The following is a 10,876-nucleotide window of genomic DNA, read 5'->3' on the forward strand; positions in this document are numbered from 1 at the left end:
CCATGTAAAAATAACTGGCTTTACTAGGACTTTGAACGCTGGAACTCTCGGCTTCCAAATCAGCTGATTTGGGAAGATGCGTTCACCACTAGACCAACCCGGTGGGTTAAACTTGTAATTGTAACTAAAATATTTACACCTAACTGTATAACGGTAAGTTATACACTTTATCTACCTTTTAACTAATTTTACCTTTAACCTTTTACTTTAATTATATTACCCATATGTCTTAAGGTAATATTAATACAACATTAAAAAATAAATACCTTTTTATTTTTTTTTCGTTGAAGGAGGGAAAAACTCTTCTAGTCACTGCCTGCTTGCATAGACAGCAGTGTTGGGCTCACACCAACAAAAACCCTTCCTCTTTGCACAACATGATGCCGGAACTGCTCAATGAGGTATATCCTCAGCACCATGCATGCCTTGTGGGCTCACCAGCAAAGCATCATGATGTCCAAAAGAAAAAAAATAACGCCAGTTCTGTGGACTAAGAGTTGTCAACTGTTTGTTTATTTTATATACATTAGTCCGAAAGCTGTGGTGTGTGGATAGTCCCTTTCTCTCACCTGACATATATAAATACTCGATCTCCATACCATTGTCCTTCCATTGCAGTTGATGGCGTAAAGTAATTCTGCTGTCAATTTAGTCATACTTAATGAAAGAAGAATCAATTGTTTCTCATTAGTAACTAACACTTTTTTGTTAGTTGAAATAGGTTTAGTATTAATAATACACTAGGGTTTAGTATTTAGTATACATATCCAAGGTTGAAGTTATGTTGTGTGATAAATCATGCTGTTCTTCTAAAAGAGGCAGTTAGATTAGTTATTGATTTAAATTACATTTTTGTTTTAAAATGTTAAAAGTATAAACAAAATAACCTTGTAAAATTAATAAAAATTGTAAATGATTCTCTTATAAAGTATTGGAAATTGTTTAACCACTGGGCCTTTTAAAGTGTATTATGTTGCTGGTTTTTAATGGAGTTAACATTGAACTAACCTGAGTAACAACTCTATTGAAAGGAGCTATAAGTTTTGAAAAATACTGTGGAAGATAAATGAATATGTTCCTTGAATGTAATTTGCATACTTGTACCTGGAAGGCATAAGGCACCATGTCACAAACATAAAATTTTCAGATGTTGAGCAAATTGAAGTTTCTGTTTTCCCAGCAGCATTCTGCGTTGAATTAGTCCACCATGATTCTTGCTATTAAGTCTCTAATTTTGGTTACTTTTACAAAACTAAATAATTTTTTGAGTGTCCTTTTTAATAGTAACAAATGGACTTTGTGTTTTATGCCTCAAAAAAATTCATTATTTTTGCACGATAAACACTATGTCTTGAATAAAATTAAGAAATAATATAGGAATATTAGTCTTAATTATCATTAAACTACAGAATTAATTTCTTTTATTAACAATAGTATTCAGCAAAAAGTGCAAAATCAAAAATTAGTAGGAAAAACGTCAGTCCTTAAACACCAGTCCAGTCTTCATTCATCGACTATGAGATTGCTAACTCTATTTACATAAGAGAAATTTTTAAATATTACAAATAATAAAGGAAAAAATAAGTAAAATCAATAATAAAAAAATAATGAGACAGTATTACATAAATTCAGTTTTCACCTTACAGCTTTATGATTGCAAACACTGTTATCTTGATGCAAATTTTTGAAATATTAGAAGTAATAAAAATAAGACAGAAAGGATTAACAATTAAAAATAAAAAATCAATAGAAAAAGTAATAAAACACTGATCCAATCTTCTTCTTCACCTTCATCATCAGCTGGATAATTGCAGTTGTTGTTTTCATGATATAAATTTTTATAGAACATATGGCATTCTGTTGTAGAAACTGAAGCAGTACCATAAGATCATTAACTTTTTTATTTGAAATTTTGGGAAGTTACTCACATAAACCAATAGCAACTCAATTTCATTTTGTTGTCATAATCATCTCTTAAGATTTAATTTTTTTTAAATCATTTTCTGTAAAAGAAGTCTTGAAGTACAATTTGCTTATTTCTCCCTGCCTCACTTGCAAATTTACACTTTCAGATATCAGAACTGGTTCTCTATCTTCATCTAACTTTTGCATATGAAAGTTGCAACTTTTGAATCATAAAGAAATTTAAAGTCTTTGAAACCATTAAGTTCCATGTTATATGTACTGAGTATTACATATGAGTATTACATATAGTATTACTGTGAACATTAATGCACAAATTGTTGCCAGTCCCATGGGGTTAAAATAGTCAAGGATTTCATGTTTTTCCTTTGTTTTTTATAATTCTGTGCACACAGTCTGCCATCAGGTGGTTGTGTCTTTTGAGAAGAAATTTTTTATTTATTAACTTAATTTGGGGATACTTATGTAAATTCCAAAAGAAGAATATGATGTTGGGCACACTCTTATTTTGTCCAAAACAATTATCTGTTCATATGTTTATCTCTTCTATTTATGAACCTGGGATGGTATCTTCAGCCCATTCTAAAATACCTGAAGCTGTTTCATTGCCACCTCGTGTACGTTTGGATTCATCCCACATTATGCAATGGGCTGGTCTATCGGGTGAATCATGCATGAATAGTGCAATTTAAAGTCCACAATTTTTGTTTGTAAATATTTATTTCATTTGTTAGAAGTGGTGTAGGCAAGTACTTCTAAACATCTGCAGTGATAACTTATGTTTTGAATTGTCTTTAAAAAGTTTAATATCATTACTTTTCAAACTGTATTTGCTTTTTGACTCATCAAGATGTAGATTATGATCAGTTTGAATTTTGTCTTTTTTGTTTGGTTCAAATTACCTTTCATCTGAGCGTTAAAGGAATCAGATGTGTCTGTTTCTGGTGCCTTGAACGATAAATTAAATTTTGTTTAAAATACATGACGATTCAATCATCCATCTATAACATGTTTAGATTTTATCTGATTTTCAGAACAAAATTTCAAGAATAATTCTTGCATTTTTGTTACAGCCTGCTCTGATCCCCAGGTATTTATTTTTTGCTCTCTCCTGGGTATAGTGGTTCTCATACATAGAAAAAGAAGAAATATGATCAACCACTTGCTGTATTAGCTCTAATGGAGTTTTGCTGCTTGGTGTGTGCTTTCCTTTCATATCGGGCTTCACTAACCCACCTTTTTGCATGTTTTTTTAAATATTAACAACAGTGTTTAAAATTGAATCGTGTTAAGAAACATTACCATACATACCCTTAGTTTAACATTATTAATTTTAAAATAATATAACAAGAATTTTCCTTTGGCTTACTACCATCTTTCCTCTTTAAACGAACAATAGGCATGGATTCAATGTAAGAACTAAACTGTCTTTTTAGGTCATTAGATTTATTTTTATAAAGTATAAATTAAAAATTTCTAATCTGTCATTTTCAGGTATTTTTTCACTACATTTCATTCTACAAGATCTGGCAGGTTTAATTTTTCTGGCAATCGTATGCTTATCTTTCTTACTGACATACTCCTTGAATCCAGCATAGCTTCATTTATACTTTGTGTACAACCATTCCTCATGGTTTCTTACCTTTTTCCTTCTTACCTTGCTGTTTTATGATAAATTTATATTTTACTCTTCTTTTTGTTCTATTGTCATTATGAAAATCATTGAAAATGTCTGCAGAATTTTTTAAATCTTGTCTTGGTTCAGTTTCTGGTAGGGACTGTTCATCTACTGAAGGTATATAATCTTTGTTAGCAGCAGAATCATTGTAGTATTCATCATCATCATTAATTAAAAACAAATCATTTTCTAATAACTGTTAATCCAACTGATGATAGTACATATGACTGCAGTGCAGCTGTGAAATATCAGTCTGGTTACTGCTACCATTTAAATTTCCATTATTCGCTGAATCACTGGTTGAGAAAGGCTGTGTTTATTTGTTTGATGACAATCAATGGATATTTCCTCAGTATCTGTAAAAGCATGAATTTGATAGAAAACTTACTCGAAAAACAAAAATTTGTTTTAAGCACTTGCTTTTTTTTAAATTAAAGATTAGTTACGGTATGATTCTGACAATACCTTTTTATTCAAAACTTAAGTTATAAAACTTAAGTACTAGTGACAATCAAAAAGTTCAAAGTTTAACAATAAGCCTTCCATACATACCCACAGAAAACCATTTTGAATTAAATTCATGAATCCACAGATGGCTATGAAGAGATGAAAAAAGTAGCTCCAATTTATAAATAACACATCAGCAACTATACAAAAATTCTGGCCTAATCTGGATTAGACCATAATTTTTGTATAGTTGATTGATAAATTTTGGAGTTTATCAATGGAAAAAATTCAGGATAGTTAATTGTTATTCTGCTAGACTGTAGTGGAAAATTTATAAAGTGCCTAACCTAAATTGTAAACATTAGTGTTCTCCTTAATATTGTGTTGGTGTTTCTAATTCATTTTCCCATACCAACACATTTAATTAAAAAATGAAAATTCTGAACAATATTAAAAAGCACCCGTCTGTTTATATTGTAATTACATTAAACAGTCCTTTTTGTAATATTTTTCAAAAATATTAGATTTTAACTAGAATATGATGTCAAAATACAGAGCCAAACATCTTCCTCAGAACAGAGATCATGGTTTCTATCATCATAGAACCATCATAATTTAAAAACCATGTAAGATAAAAAAGTTTTAAAATATCTAAGTTTAAACCACACTCCTAACCTCAAAGAAATTGATTACCTAAAAATTATAATTTTTACTTACCTTTATTTTGCTTTTCATTTCCATTATTAATTTCTGTTTTTATTAAATTCATAATTTTTTTCTACTCATGAATTAGGGGTGCCATCCATTTTTCATTTAGTCTATTTAATATAATGTCTATTTAATATAATTAATTAAAGTTTAAAATACAATCGCATGTAACAAATATGAACTCACAGTCATTATAGGTTATAAGATGTCTGACAGAACCATGTCCATATGTTTACAAAACTTCTGCTAGGTTGTGTTAGAGGTAAACAACACTATCCAAAGATGATGTTTTAGTAAACAATAATTTGGAGGTATATGATTCCATGTCCAAATGGTGTATTTACTTAAAAGCATTGACACCATATACATAGAGCCTGGAAAGCTGGTGAATATGGTGTCTAAATCTGATTTTTAAAAAAAAATTGGTTAAAGTGGTATCATATGCCTCATAAGTACAGATATAATTTTTAATAATTTTAAAATATTGGTTTAAACAGACGTAAGAATCCATATCACTTTGATTCAGTATATTCCTGGGAACCATATGCTTATAATGCAGTAGGGCTGGTTATTACTTTCAGAATCTGTCAAGCATAGATTATTTTTTATTTGCTTGAAGTTTGGAATTACTGGAATAATTAGTACCTCTTGGTGATGTAATTTAGAGTTATATTTGTAACAATTTAAATAAATATTATGTACGTGACAGATTATTACAATTTTTTCAGTAGCTGTTTATAATCTCAATTTGGTTACTTATTTTATTTTTATAAAACTTTTATGCTTTGCTTCTTTTAATTTCCCTGTATTTGAATAATTGAAATATTCCTAACTGAGATAGTATAGTATTAATAAATACCTTTCTTTCTTTCTTCTATTAAAAGTTACTAGGCATCACTTTTAAAAAGACTATTATTTCTAATTTCTCATTACTTGTTTTCATCCTTCACATTATCTGAACAATCTGCCTTGTTCAGTATCTTACATTTATTGTTAATCTAGTAATTTCTGCATGTTTGCTTGTTGTTAAAATTAGAGGATAGATTTTATTTTTTTATTTCAATCATGAAAAAATATTTTTTATTTATGTTGTATAAAATATTTTATCTATTAGATATGTTATAATTTTTCATTTTGTTTTTCTGAAATTAAAAAAAAAAAATATTTTGTGATTTAGGTTTCCTCTTCTAAAAATTTTCCATCTTTTTGTGATAACTTGATTCCTATAGTACTGTGTAAAATTTATTTATAAATTTTAAAAAACTAAATGATGATTTTTTGAGTAGTAACTAATAATGAATTTAGTATCTTAAATATAGAATATCCTTGATTTTGTATCTTTATTATTATTATTTTTTTTTTGTAATTCTTTCATGATGAGAAAAGTATATTTTTACTATGTCAATATTGAAGGATTTTGTCTTGTAAAGATGTATGTTTGGTTGGTAGCTAAATGAATTGATGGTAAATAATGAAATTTTTAGTAGTGCAGCCTTACTTTGATAAGTTTTGTACCAGCTGCCAAATAGTTTTTTGGTCTTAGTCTTTTTTGAGGAAGTATAATCTTGGAGTAATACAAAACTCTCTTAACTGAGCTAATAGTGAGGGTAGTCCATTCTGATAAAAGAAACTTTGGATAATAATATAAACTTTCCCTACCCTAGATTTTTTAGACGTTAAATGAAAATAAAACATACCATGATTGTATCATTTCCGTATAGTAAATAGATCAACAAAAGGAGCATCACAACTTAGTTTGATGAATTTGTTCCATTTTGCATGGTATATTATTGAGGGTTCCTATCTTGTCTTAATTTTCATCATTCTCCTTTTTTAGAAGTAGGGTATGCAACAATTACATCATTATTGAGTACATAAATTATTACTGAATTAAACCACCATTCTTCAGAGTTATTTTCTCTTAAATTCTTACATATTCTGTTTAACTTTAATTTTCATTTCTTGTTTGTTTTTAGAAAAGTATTTGTTAATGATAGCTCAGTTAAGAGAATCTGTGAACTCAGTTATACTCTGTGTGCATATAATAGTAATGCTGATTGAAATATAACGCATTTAATAACACTGTTTCCTTAAATAATTCATGTTATGTTTAAGAATAGTTTTGTGTTTTTTGTAGTAACAAATTTACCTAATATATAGATGTGGAGTTAGCATAGAAGTTTTTACTTCTCTGGTTATGATTTGCTGAATTTTTTGTGTGCCTGACTGGTATTGATTAAAATTTTAAAATCGTAGAAACTGTATGTACTATTTGGGTAACTGTTATTTATAGTAAATATGTTTGTAAAATATTTGCATAATATTTCTATGTTGTTACTCATCAAAGTAATCTTTAAGTTTTATGCTATTTTTATTTAAGTTAATTTTAAAAGGTTGGTATAAATTTCAATATATTTGTATAGGTTACTTGTTTTACTTGTTTAATTATGGAAACTTATTAAAATACTTTTGAAAAGATTATTAGAAAAAGAAAGTAAGATATTAGTGTGAAGTTACAAATATTTGTAATTTTTTTCTTGTTAAAAGCATATTTAAAAGTTTATTATGTTCAATTTGAAAAAGATCTAACTTTTTATCCATTTTCAGAGTTCAGCATTTTTTATCAGCTTTAAATGTGTTAAATATTTAATTTTTTAGTTGTTTATATAGTAAATTTTGAACATGTTATATTAATCCATATCATAAAAAGCATATCATATTTTGTTTAAACATATCATATTTTATCATTTTGTTTTCTTTGTAATCATGTTATATCTAAAAATTAATTTAATGGAAAAATTTGTAATTATCTTGCTCAAAGATTCTTAATAGATTAATTAAAAAGTAAACAGTATTAATTACTGTATAAAAGTACTCCCCAGTAATTAATTACTTTATACATTTAAATAGTCAAACTAAACTGTAAATGAAAGTAGTTTTAATTTTTTATTTATTAATTTTTGTTTTAATTTTACATTTATGTAGAGTTACATATATAGTTAAGTAGATTTTAATCATATAGCAGGAATTACTATTTTATATTAATAGGTGATTGCTCCCTCACTTCTTCTAGATAGTGTTGTATCTGTTTTATCATTTGTTGTGTTGATTTTTTTATGTTTGATTTTTGAAAACTTTCTTTTTAAAAACTGAAATCCTAGCAGAATGTATTTTAATAAAAGGTTTATGATTTGTGGTAGTGTGAATTTTTTCTCAGGATATAAGTTGCAGTTGAGCAACTTGATAACAGCTAATATAATATGCTTTCAGTCTTAACACTCTTCATTCGCTTTTCAATATGAAAATGAAACGATGAAGTAAAAGTCAACTATCATGTAGACAATATTTTTTATTGTTGAAAATTTTGCCTTCATAAATAATATATTATGTGGAAGTCATTTTGTAAGGTTAATGTTATGCATTCTGATGAATTCCTCTTGATTGATCTTAATTTGGAGGTATGATTGGATTTAAAAATGAATTATCTAGGTTGGTGGGTCATGCATTAACACATGATATTTAGTTAATTTGATAACAGGGATGTCTGCTGAGTAAAATTTATAGAAGATGACAAAGGTTATTATGTGTAAATCATATAACACAGAATGTAGGGTGTAGTAAACATATTGATATTAAAAAATTAGCAAGAAACAGAAAGGATTGAAGTACAGCATCAAACCAGTTAAGTGATTGATAGTAACAAATAAGTTAGTGTGTCATTTTCAGTTATTTTGGTACAGTTTTGGTTGAATTGAAAAAGTAAATTTATTTTTACTGTCATAATTTGGGATGCACTGAACTTATATAATTTTTATCTCATATTCATATAGAAATTATAAAGTGAAAATAAAACGTAGTGCAAGCTTAAATCTTATTCTATTTTCAACAATTGATAGTTCTGGCAGTGATAATTTTTATAACCATGCTAATTACATTTTTTAAATGTTTTATTTAAATCCTTCATTATACACATATCACTGAATAATTTATTTAATCTCAAAATTCTAATACTTTGAGATCTGTAAGGATCTAAATTCTGTTTATAAATTAATGAATGTTTTTATAACATTTATGTAAATTTCTGTTCAATTGTGTGGTGTGTTTGGTATATTATGTGACATTTAATATCTTTTATTATAACCTGTGCTAAAATAATATCTTCCTTTAAGAACATTATTTTAATAAATTATTAATGTATTATTTGTAAGCAATAACGTTAATAAAATTTGAAGTAGAGAGTTATGATTTATATATATATATATATAATATATTATATTTATTTATATTAATTATAATTATTATTAATTATATATATATATATATATATATATATATATATATATATATATATATATATAATATATTAATTATATATATTTATTAGTATTAATAACACACACACACACACACACACACACACACACACACACACACACACACACACACACACACACACACACACATATATATATATATATGTATATATATATATATATATGTGTGTGTGTGTGTGCTATTAATACTAATAAAATTTTGTTGAGGTAAAAAAAATTATTTGATTGGAAGTTACATATTTATGAATGGTAATAAAATAAAAACTGAATAGGTATAAGAAATTTTAACCATAATTAAGTAGTAAATAAATTATGCTTATATGATTGTCTTTGTACATTATAACCCCCAAATATTACCAAATACTATCCTAAACAGTGAACAAAGACAAAAAAATACCAGGATTGTAAAAATAAGCAAAACAAAGTTAAACACTAAAAGTCGCATTTTTAAAAGCAATAATTTACTATCCCTTATTACTCAATAGTAGCTATTTCATGTAAAAAAAATAAACATAATTCTAGGAATTCTTTTTTAAAAAAAAATTTCCAAAATGTTTCAAATGTGATTCTTTTATTCCATATGTGAGGGAAAAGTTCGTGTTTTGTGGATAAAAGAACGTGACATATTTCTAAAAAGAATTTTTATTTTCTTTTGTACAGTTGTTATCTTAATATAGAAAAATGATTAATACCTTATTTGTTTTTAATCTAATGAAATAATTTATTTTTTTCTAATGAAGTTAACAGATATTGCAACAAAATTATCCTCAGCTTAGTAGTTTCAACAGGTGTCTTGTCACTGTTTGTATGCATAAGTGGATGGCATCTTTTTGAAGGATCATGTATTCTTCATACACAGAACAAGTTATTTTATACATAGATGTTGATAGTTGGGCTATTGGGCTGTTGTATTTTTGAAACCAATTTATTTAATGTCTGTTAAACTTTTTTTTTTTATAATTAATGATATTTTTTGGTTGTCTTGTTTCCTGTTTTTTTTTTTTTTTTGCTTGTTCAAGTTCAGATTTTCTTTTTCTTCCTTAATTTATTTCAACCTAGCTTTCAAATGAGGGGGGACTTGTAATCTATTGAACATTGTAATGTACAGTGCCAATAGATTAAAAAACTTGTTTATGTTATAAATTCTTTAATGGGGAAATTGGAATTTAATAATTAACTGCTTTAAATTCTTATGAAATAAATATATTTAGACCTTATTAAAATCCATAATGTAAGCAAGAGTTTTTTTTTAAAAAGTATGCGTAGCTAATGTGTGTTTCTTTAAAAAATGTTTTTCTTACATTTTAGCTAGACAAAATATATTGTTGAATTGTGCAAACTAAAAGGCTAATCGCCAGAGTTCCTTAAAAATCAGCTCCTTGTAAAGCTTCACTAATTTTTTCATGTGATTGACCACATGCTTTTCTTCTTCTTCCCTTAAAACCTGGAGTAGACCACCCAAACCTGGTAACTTTGACTCCCTAACAATGAACAAAATGGGTGTAACTTATGCCCTTATTTTTCTGTAATTGTTAATAATTTCTAATATCCAAGTCCATATATCTGTTTCACAAAACCTCTTTAATCCTACTTAAGCTGTTCACAGTACTGCAGTTTTAATTTTTTAAGTTCCTGCAAAACCAAAAGAAAATCATACCTTTTAGTTTAATTCATAAATTTAATATTTGTGTTATAAGTTAGCTAACAGGTTGACTGCCACTCTGAAAAATGCAACATTTCCAAGGCTGCTATACTTATTTTGCTAAAAATGTCCACCAGTGCTACC

This window comes from Lycorma delicatula, chromosome 5 (genome assembly GCF_047948215.1).
Source record: "Lycorma delicatula isolate Av1 chromosome 5, ASM4794821v1, whole genome shotgun sequence".
Lineage (NCBI taxonomy): Eukaryota > Metazoa > Arthropoda > Insecta > Hemiptera > Fulgoridae > Lycorma > Lycorma delicatula.